Source organism: Heloderma suspectum, chromosome 1 (genome assembly GCF_057233095.1).
Source record: "Heloderma suspectum isolate Gila_16-S chromosome 1, 16-S_ref, whole genome shotgun sequence".
NCBI classification, from domain to species: domain Eukaryota; kingdom Metazoa; phylum Chordata; class Lepidosauria; order Squamata; family Helodermatidae; genus Heloderma; species Heloderma suspectum.
Window position 1 is genome coordinate 433,137,108 of NC_139458.1, and position 10,360 is coordinate 433,147,467.

The 10,360-nt window shown below is 46.9% G+C and overlaps 1 long non-coding RNA gene across 2 annotated transcripts; it reads right to left on the bottom strand.

Annotated features, from left to right (window-relative positions):
- Positions 1–6,818: 6,818 nt before the first annotated feature.
- On the bottom strand, positions 6,819–9,792 carry LOC146360323 (uncharacterized). Of its 2 annotated transcripts, none has more exons than XR_014786997.1 (3): positions 9,606–9,792; positions 8,187–8,583; positions 6,819–7,244 (listed from the first exon to the last, which is right to left on the bottom strand). It is a non-coding gene; the product is annotated as an uncharacterized LOC146360323 (long non-coding RNA). The 2 variants fall into 2 exon arrangements; XR_014786996.1 differs by having other exon boundaries at positions 6,820–7,244; positions 7,633–8,583.
- Between the last annotated feature and the right edge of the window lie 568 nt (positions 9,793–10,360).

Consider the following 10,360-nt stretch of genomic DNA (forward strand, 5'->3'; position numbering starts at 1 on the left):
CTGGGGGGCCGAATGCCAACGCATTCAGCCCCCCGAAATTGGTGGAGAAACGATCCGCCCGCCCGCCCCACCGGGATGGGACTTACCTTCAGCGAATGTCCCTCGCAGTGGCGGGTCCCAGCGGTGCAGCAGCAGCAGTGCGGCGGTGGCAGACGGTCTTCTGATCAGCTGCCGCTGCCGCCATTTCCAAGTGAAAAAAACAACAACAAACGTGATAGGCTACGTAAAGATTTACGTAGCCTATCATGGCTGGATTTTCAAAAAACACTGTGATAGGCTACGTAAAGGTTTACGTAGCCTATCACAGCTGACTTTGGGGGGGGGAAAGCGTGTTCGCAAATGGTGGCGCCCATGGGCGCCACCATTTGCGTTCCTTCTTTTGGCAAGGGTAGTCTACGTAAATATTTATGTAGACTATGGCGAAAATAAGGGCAACGCTATTTGTGTTGCCCTTATTTTCGCTGTAGTCTACGTAAATATTTATGTAGACTACCCATGCCAAAATAAGGAACGCAAATGGTGACACCCATGGGCGCCACCATTTGTGAACGCGCTTCCCCCCCCCAAAGTCAGCTGTGACGCGCTTTTTTTTTTTTCAAAGTCAGCCGTGATAGGCTACGTAAACCTTTATGTAGCCTATCATGGTGTTTTTTGAAAATCTAGCCATGATAGGCTAAGAAATCTTTACGTAGCCTATCACGTTTTTTGTTTTTTTTTTTACTTCCTCATTCTTCCCCGCAGAAGAACTTTCACAGCCGGAGAGGCGGGGCGCTCCACCCCGCCCAGAACTTTGGCGGGGAGGGATGGGGCACCTCCCCCCCACCCAGAACCTCAGTGGGGAGGGATGGGGTGCCTCCCCCCTCCCAGAATTTTGAGGGGAGGGACGGAGCGCCTCCCCCCCACCACGAAGCAAGCTGCGGGACCAGGTAAGGGACTTTCGTCCATCCCTACTAACCAGTGCTGAGTAGAGAACTAGTACATCCCAGGATTTGGAAGCTATACTTCTATTAATGCAGTCCAAAATAGCATTTGCCTTGTTTGCAGCCACATCACATTGTTGGCTCATATTCAGCTTGTGATCTACAACTACGCCAAAATCCTCCTCACTTGTAGTATTGTTGAGCCAAGAATCCCCCATCTTGCAACTTTGCATTTGGTTTCTTTTTCCATGTGGCTGCAAAAAAGGCAAATGCTATTTTGAGCTGCATTAATAGAAGCATAGCTTCCAAATCCCATGAAGTACTACTTCCCCTCTACTCAGCACTGGTTAGGCCTCATCTGGAGTACTGTATCCAGTTCTGGGCACCACAGTTTAAGAAGGATGCAGACAAGCTGGAGAAGGTTCACAGGAGGACAACAAAGATGATCACGGGACTGGAAACAAAGCCCTATGAAGAGAGACTGAAAGAACTGGGCCTGTTTAGTGTTGAGAAGACTGAGGGGAGATAGGATAGCACTCTTCGAGTACTTGAAAGGTTGTCCCAGAGAGGAAGGCCATTCGATCATCTCAGAATGCATGACATGGAAGAATGGGGTCAAGTAGGGATGTCAGATAATTCAGCAACGGATTTCAGTGAGGCCTAATGCCAGTGCATTCGGCCCCCCGAAATCCATCATGGAATGGCCTGCCACACACCCCCACCCCTGCGGATCGCCCCCGGGACAAGACTTACCTGGGGCGGATGTTTCGGACAGTGGCGGCCCAAGCGGCGGCTTCAGTGGTGGCAGCGGTGGCGGCTGGTCTTCTGACCGGCTGCCGCCACCGCCATTTGCAGTCTGTGTTTTTTTCCTTCCCCCCCCATAGATGTGATAGGCTACGTAAAGACTTACGTAGCCTATCACGTCTAGGTTAAAAAAAAAAAACGCGTACACGAATGGCGGCGGCTACAGCCGCCACCATTTGCGTTCCTTATTTTTTGCCATCTTAGTCTACGTAAATATTTATGTAGACTAAGATGAAGACAAGAAAGGGGAAAGCAAATAGCGCCCAGTACACTACTTGCATTCCCCTTTCTTTTCTTCGTCTTAGTCTATGTAAATATTGACGTAGACTAAGATGGCGAAAAATAAGGAATGCAAATGGCAGCGGCCATAGCCGCCGCCATTTGCATATGCATTTTTGTTTTGTTTTTTACCCAGAGCCCTCTGCGGCCGGAAATCTGGCTGCGGACGGCCCTGGCCTGGTCCCGGCCGGCGGCTCCGCGGAGCCGCCATGGAGCACAGCCAGCCATCAAGGATTCCAGGGGGGAGGACCGGATCGCCTCCCCCCTCATCGAGGATTCCGGGGGGAGGGACGGAACGCCTCCCCCCCACCATGAACAGAATTCGCAAAAAGGTAAGTGACTTTCGTACATCTCTAGGCTCAAGTTACAGGAAGCCAGATTCTGGCTTCATCAGGAAAAACATCCTGACTGTTAGACCAATACGACAATGGAATCCATTACCTAGGGAGGTGGTGGGCTCTCCCATGCTGGAGGCATTCAAGACAAGGCTGGACAGCCATCTGTCAGGGATGCTCTGACTTGGATTCCTGCATTGAGCAGGGGGTTGGACTCGATGGTCTTATAGGCCCCTTCCAACCCTACTATGATTCTATGAGAATATTAAACATATTCTTATCCTAACTTCCATCTGCTTTTTGCAGCAAGCCCGGATCCCCCACTCACCAGGGGATCCCAGTTTGCTGTATGGTGTGGGCGCTGCCTGGAAAGGGAGGCAGCTGGCACAGCACAAAAGCTGTGCACTTGTGATGTTGGGGGGGGGGAGGCCATGGCTGTGCTGCTTGGCCCTAGGGTCCATGACCCAATCAGCTTCACTGCTGGGATTGCAGGGCACGGCCAAGCAGAGCAGGCTGGAGGGGAGAGTTTTCCTTCCATTCCACTCTGTGGCTAGATCAAAGGGCTGTGGCCTGTGCCTTCCCTCACTTTGCCACCTTGAGTTTGCCCAACCCACCCTTTGCCCAACCCACCCTTTGACGAAGCCAGGAAAGATTTTTTTGTTTGCGGGGGATGTTTGGCCTGTTTCACAGGGTTTTCACCTTCCTCATAGCAACATAAATTGGTTAAAAGGTTAATTCCTGAGCATTCCTCATGACCTCATCACAACTTTAGTGGGTGGCATTGGGCTGGATCCAAGTCAATGGGAAAGGGGGTACACACCCCACTCCTCAGCGAAATGGAGGGAGTCCCTGGGGTGTGGCCACAGGGTTCCAGCCCAGCTTGGGCTCTGGCATGCCAGTACCACTCCCAGGGGAGCATGGGGGAAGAATGTAAATGGCACTCACTGTCATATGGCCAACTCGATGCTCTTGCTTAACACCCCCCCTCTTTTGGGGTCACCCAGCACTCAGGCTGGGATATAAATCAGTCAGGAGGTGGACTGGCCAATGAGGGGATTCAGCCCCATACCTCATCCAACTCTACACTGTAACCAATATAGTTGTGGCCAAATTTATAACCCAACACTGTGTGTGGCTAATGGTTGCCCTTCCCAGGACAGCCACGCAATAAGTGGTCCAGATGCAATTGTGGAGCCATTGATTGATAGTGCCTCCAATTCCAAACTCATGGAGATGATCCAAAAGATTACAGTGGTCAATGGTATCAAAAGTCCCTGGGAGACCAAGCAGGATCAAGAGAGTCTCAGTCCCTCTGTCCCTCTCCCACAACAGGTCATTCATCAGGGTAACCAAAGCCAATTCTGTCCCAGAACCAGGCCTGTACCAAGACAGAAATGGGCTGAGATAATCAGCATCCTCCAAGAAGGTCTGGAATTGCCCAGCCACCACCTCTCAAGTACCTTGCCCTGGAAGGGGGTATTAGTGACTAGGCAATATTTGGTCTAAACCTCTGGATTGAGAGAGGGCTTTTTTAGGAGTTGATGTACCACCCTCTCCTTCAAGGCTGTGGGCACCCCTTTTTTCCCATTCCAACCCTGGGTTCTGCCAAGCCAATTTTGCAGGTGGCATGCCACTTTAATCCGTATCCTGGGGCTATGTGCAGTCAATTGCTACAGCCAAAACTCTACAGATCCCTGGGAACAAGAAGAAGTGAAGTCATGGGACTGTGAAGGGTATCAAATTTTGGTAATTGTTTGAGGAAATTGGCCTTATCTGGCCACTCTAGTGAGGAACCCTGCCCTTTCTGTTTACACAGGACTTTCTGGAGAAAGCCATCCTTCAGCTTCGCAACTGAGAAAACATTTGGTGATCTCATGTGGCTACAGCAAATCCTCAGAAATGATTAATCAACCAAAGGATCTTTAATTGATTGACAAGTCTAAGAAGTACTTGCAAATGGACCTTGAAGAGAGGAGAAATGCAAGAAGAAATAGAACCGTGAAGCTTTGCAAGAGAAAACACTTTCGGCTTCAGTGGGGAAGTCTATAGCCCTGTACAGAGGACATGGAAGTCCAGGGAGAATCAAGGCATGGGGGGGATGTTGTAGGGTCACTCCCAATGGTCCCACTTCTGACCTCCATCTCTGTACTGAGCCAATGTACATGCAAGAAGGTGGAAACGCATAGACCTGCAACACAGTCTGTACCCTCCATAGGCTTTACGCAGACAAATGCATGAACCGATGTTGGGACTGGAGCTAGGGATGTTAGAGAATTCTGCCATGGACTCCAGTGAGGCTGGATACTTTAGAATCCAGCCCCCTAGAGTCCGTGGTGGAACAAAGCAATCCCCCCTGCCACCCCGCGAAACCTCCCCGGGACGGACCATACCTTTTGTCGGCCGTCCGCTGCCCTCGTCAGTGGCTGCGAATGGCTGCCCCGGTCTGCGGCCACCATTGCCCTTGCTACTGTAGCTGTGATAGGCTACGTAAGTATTTACGTAGCCTATCATGGCAAAGAGCAAGGACATAAATAGCATCCACTACACCATTTGCGTCCCTGCTCTTTTCCGTGTTAGGCTACATAAATATATACGTAACCTATCATGGCAACACAGGGATGCAAATGGCTGCCATTACGGCAGCCGCCATTTGTGGCCGCAGCCCGGCAGAGGATGGAGGTCCGGCTGTGGGTGGCCCCAGCCGGCAGCTCCATGGAGTCGCTATGGAGCGGAGCCAACCGGGAAGGATTCCAGGGGGAGGGATGGATCCCCTCCCCTCCACCGCAGATGCCCTGGGACGGAGCCAGGTAAGGGATTCATACATCCCTAACTGGAGCCAGAGGGTGAAAACCCACTCTCTTCTCCATATATTGATTTCTCACTAATTTCATGTGATCTACAGAGGCTTCAGACTTTCTTCGGGTGCCTCCCTTCCCCAGTTTATTAGAGAGTTTCAGATTAAACCTTTTCCAGATATTATAATGTCCCTGAGAAAGAGCACAGCTTAAAAAAAAAAAAAAAAAGGTACAAGGCACCTAATTCTCCAATAAATAGTTGCCATGACCGGTAGCTTTTGCTTTCTTACAAATAAAGTCTTCTTCCAGCATCCTGAGATTTTTCTCTCCATTTGGGGGTCAAATCTCTGCTCAGCAATAACGCTGGGTCCAAAACATATAGTAAATGTCTAGTTCACAGACACACACCATACCGCTGTGTCTGGCTAGAGAAACAAACAAGGCAGCCAGAAATGGGAGGAGATTAAACAAAGGGAAGAAAAAGAACCTAAACGACTTCTGGCTTCTTCACACAGAGCTTTTATCCTGCTATTGAGATTGCTCACTCACGGAAGTTTGCAGGTCCTTTTCATGATGTTGTCAACCTCCAGGACACATCCAGATGTATTTCCTGGTTATTCCATCTCAAAAAGATCCGGAAATAATGAACTATTTATTTAAATCGGATTGTAACACTATTAAAACAGCCACTAGATGGTGCTGTTCCATTGCTCTCTATAGACCCTTAAAAATTAAAAACTTCCCCTGTCATCAATCGTGTGGTCGCCTGCTGTGATCATGGAAAGCCTCCACAACAGGAGGACTGCAGAGGTTTTCTTTAGTGTAAAGGCAGCCTTCAACCGATCCTCCAGTTATTCAAAACAGAAAAGGCCTCTCTGCAGTCTGGCCCAGGCAATGCACTAACTAGGGAAGTAGATAAACAAAAACAAGGTGGAAACGATGTCAATATAGGGTGAAATGCAGTGCAATCATACTGGGGATGGTGCAGGTGCCTGATTCAGTCCTAAACTCCAGTGGAACCGCCCCTGCCCACACTCCCCAGCCCTGCTCACCGAGCCCTTGCCCCTGCTTGCCCCTTGCCTGCACTTGGCAAATGGCCTGCACTCACCCTGGTGGCCTCATCAACCTTTGCGGTCACCATTTCTTGAAAAATAAAATGGCGATCACAAAACCCACGTATTTACGCACACGCGAAAATGTGCATTTTGTGAATGCGCATATTCGTGTATGCATGAAAATGCACATTTTTTAAAAAAAATGCACATTTGCACACACACAAATATGCACCTTCACAAAAATACACATTTCACACATGAGGATATGTGCATTTGAAAAATGTGCCTTTTTGAACATACAAAGACATGTGCATTTTTGCAGTCGCCATTGTATTTTTTTTTTTTTTAATGGCAACCGCAGAGCTCGATGAGGCCATGGGGGTGAGTGTGGGCTGCTCGCCAAGTGTGGGAAGAGCTCCAGCATGGTCCGGGGACTGGCGAGCAGGGGCAGGGTGGGCATCCAGAGAACCCAGATGTGGGTGAGTTCGCACATCCCTAATATGCATATCTACTTGGAAGTAAGCCCCATTCAGTTCAATAGGGCCTACTCTCAGGTGAATATGTACAGGATTGCAGCTTTGGTCTGTTTATAGCATGTTCATAGTCTACGTTAGAATAAAACAAATCAAAGCATTGAGAGGGTAGTATTTTTTATTAGGTAGGACCAGCTAAATAATTACAAAATAGTAAGCAAGTTTTGTAGGACTCTTCTTCAGGCTGAATGTTATGTTAAAACAAAAATAGTCAAAAAGGGGGTGGGGGGGTTGACAGCATGGTAGAAAAGCCCCCATATAATACCCGTAGGCAACTGTGATGTCTTTAAACAAACATTTAGTGCAATCACATTTGGAATACTGTGTATAGATCTGGTCACCAGCATACCCCAGGTCTCTCTCTCTCTCTCTCTCCCTCTATCTCATAATACTAGAATCCAACAGTGTCATCTTAAAAAGCTGATTGGTGGGATATTCAGGATGGATAAAAGGAAGTATTTCTTCACACAGCACACAGTTAAACTATGGAATTCACCACCATAAGAACACAAGAAGAGCCCTGCTGGATCAGACCAAGGGTCCAACTAGTCCAGGATTCTGTTCACACAGTGGCCAACCAGCTGCCCATGGGAAGCCCACAAGCAGGACAAGAGTGCAACAGTACCCTACCACAAAATGTAGTGGTGGCCACCAACTTAGATGGCTTCAAGAGATGATTAGACAAATTCTTGGAGGAGAAGGCTCCATGATGACTATGCATCACATCCATTATGAGGACTACGTGTTACCTCCAAGAACAGAGGCAACATGCTGAATACCAGTTGCTAGGGAACATGAGCCGGAGGGTTCTGTTGTGCTCATTTCATGGCTACTGTGGTGACAGAATGCTGCACTATATAGGTCTTTGGTCTGATCCAGCAGGACTCTACTTATGTTCTCATGCAGCCCACGGCATAATTTCAAACACACACAAAATGTAATTTCAGAATTATATAGGGGTATTTTTTTTTTCCATGACTCATGAAATCATATGTATAACATGGGATGGGTGATAACATGTGTGGGAGGGAGCAACTGCTACACATTTTTGCTCCCCCGCCCCGCTATCAAATGTATGTATTTATTCATTTACAATATTTATAAACCACTCCACATCAAAAGATTTCAAATTATTCTTGGGCACTGGAACCAGTGGGTTGGATCCAGGATCTTCCTTCCTTTGGTGGAAGGGCTCCTTTCATGGAATTTGCCTCTACCAGATTTCTGGAATCCCTCCTTCCACCTCCACACACCACAGCTCACCCCATTAAGCATGGTCCCCTGGCCCATTGTGTAACATTGTCAGGGACCTGGGGGGCTACCATGGGGAGGAGGCGCTAGGAAGCCTGCTTTCCTCAGCCCCACACATGTCTAGATCTGGATTCACCCTACTTTTCCTGAGGCCCACTTACATGGGTGACCTAATTACATGTCCCAATCTATCCATCAAACATAAAGCCCTAACTGAAGAATTGATGAAATGATCTCAGACAAACTCCTCTCTTGCACCCAGTAAATAGATAACACAAAGCAAAATAAGACCGTTAACTGAGCAGCTGTTATTTTAAAACACAGAACAAAACAAAACACGCACAACACCAAATGCTTTTTTTCTTTTTCTTTTTAAGGAGTGGAAGAGATCTTTCTTCTTGATGATTTAAATTAATTCTCTCAGGATATTTTGCCACCTCGTCCATTTCTTCACATAACACAGCATTTTAGTGTGCGATTATTTGGACAGTTGTTGAATCTCTCCTTCATCACAAGGCCTTTATCACACTGGTATTTCCTTATTAAGCAGTAACCCCAAGGGCCAAGGCAAGAAATCTTCCCTTCTCGGGTTGTGGTGATCAGTCCCTCCTCTGCATAAAAAAAGAAGGTGGTAGCATTCATTACCCTGTTGTTTGCAGCCAGGAAAAATGTAAACAAGAAAGCTTTTCCTGTTTCATTTCCCCTAGTTTTTGCTAGAGAAAACATTTTTGCAAACAAAACTAATTTGACCTGAGTAGGCGAGAGATCAGAATCAGACATGTGAAACTGAAAACAAAAAAAGGCTTTTGTGGGTGGGAAAGTAGTACACCAATGAATTCATCCAACTTCGATTTGGTTGCAAAAAATAAAATCTGGACTCTTTTAATTTAATTTTGTAGGGAGGGGAGAGGGTAAAAAGCTGTTAAAATATTAGCTGGGCAGATCAAAAGTTAAAACTGTAGTCTTAAAATTAATTGACAAAACATTAGACTTCAGTAGCCCCCAAAGTTAAATTCCCACAACAACATTTGCAAATTTCCAAAAATCCAAATCTTGAGCATATGCATATTTACTTGGAAATAAGCCCTATAAAGCAAAAAAGTAAATAGGCATAGGATCGGCCTATTTTTAGTAAAACACATATCTACATATTAATTTGGTAAACCACCTATCCAGTTTTATTACTTTGGTTTTAATTACTTTTTTAATGATATATCAGATTAAAATAGTTATCCTGTGATCTTCCAGCTCAAGTATTTTTCAGGGAGTGGCTAAAAGGAAGATGTGTGGATCTGTACTTACATCAAGGCAAATATAATAAACATTATTCTTCCTTTCAGCCCATTTTTTCCTTAATCCTCCAGCAGCACAAGCCTATGGCTCTCTACTCAGAAGTAAGCCCCATTAAACATATGGCTGATTCATTCTAGGATTCATTCTTGGATTCTTGCACACCCATAGTCCCTAAAGGCACAATCCTATGCATGTTTATACCAGAAAAAGTCCTACAACTACCAGCATTCTCCAGCCAGCAATGCTGGCTGGGGAATGCTGGGAGTTGTAGGACTTGTTTCTGCCTAAACATGCATAGGAGTGGTCCTTAAGTGAAGTGTAATTCTCAAATTCAACTTACCATCTGCCTGATAAGCATCACGTTCAGAATCCTCGGTGCTTTTTGGGTGTTCAATGAAGACTGGATTGGGTTTGGCCTGGAAACCCAAGAAGGCCAGGACAAAGGCAAGGCAAAGGGTCTTCATAGCTGAATACTGGCTATGATGACCTCAACGTCAATGAAAATAAAGAGCTCCAGAGGTTCTGGCAGAGTCTGGTGTGCAGAGTCCCTGGTATTTATTCAATTTCTCTTCAGGCAACACACCAGGAAATGAGGCGTGGATCAAAGTCACATCAGCGAGCGTGATGCCAATGATCTTGAAAAGCAGCCAAGAATGGCCACTCCAAACCACTTGAAACTTTTCCCTGCTTACACTTTACCCAAACCTCAGAACTTTCGAAGTTGCCTTATACCTGGTCAGGCTATCTGTCTGCCTAGCCCAGTCTTGTCTGCTTTGGCTAACAGTAGCTCTCTAGGGTCTCAAGCAGAGAAAAGGCATTTCCATCTTCTGCTACCTGATCCTTTAAACTGGAGACGATGGAGACTGAACCTGGGATCTTCTACATGCAAAGATGGTGGTCTGCTACTGAGCTTCTGTCCCTTCCATTGCATGCAACGGCCATCTCATTTGCCCACCGGTGAGAGCAGTTAGGTGGGTGACTACACATGAGAGGGCCTTCTCTGCAGTGGCTCCACACCTCTGGAATAAAAATCTCCCGGAAAAAATCCAAATCCTAAGCATATGCACAGCGCATGTACTTGCAAATTGCCATCAG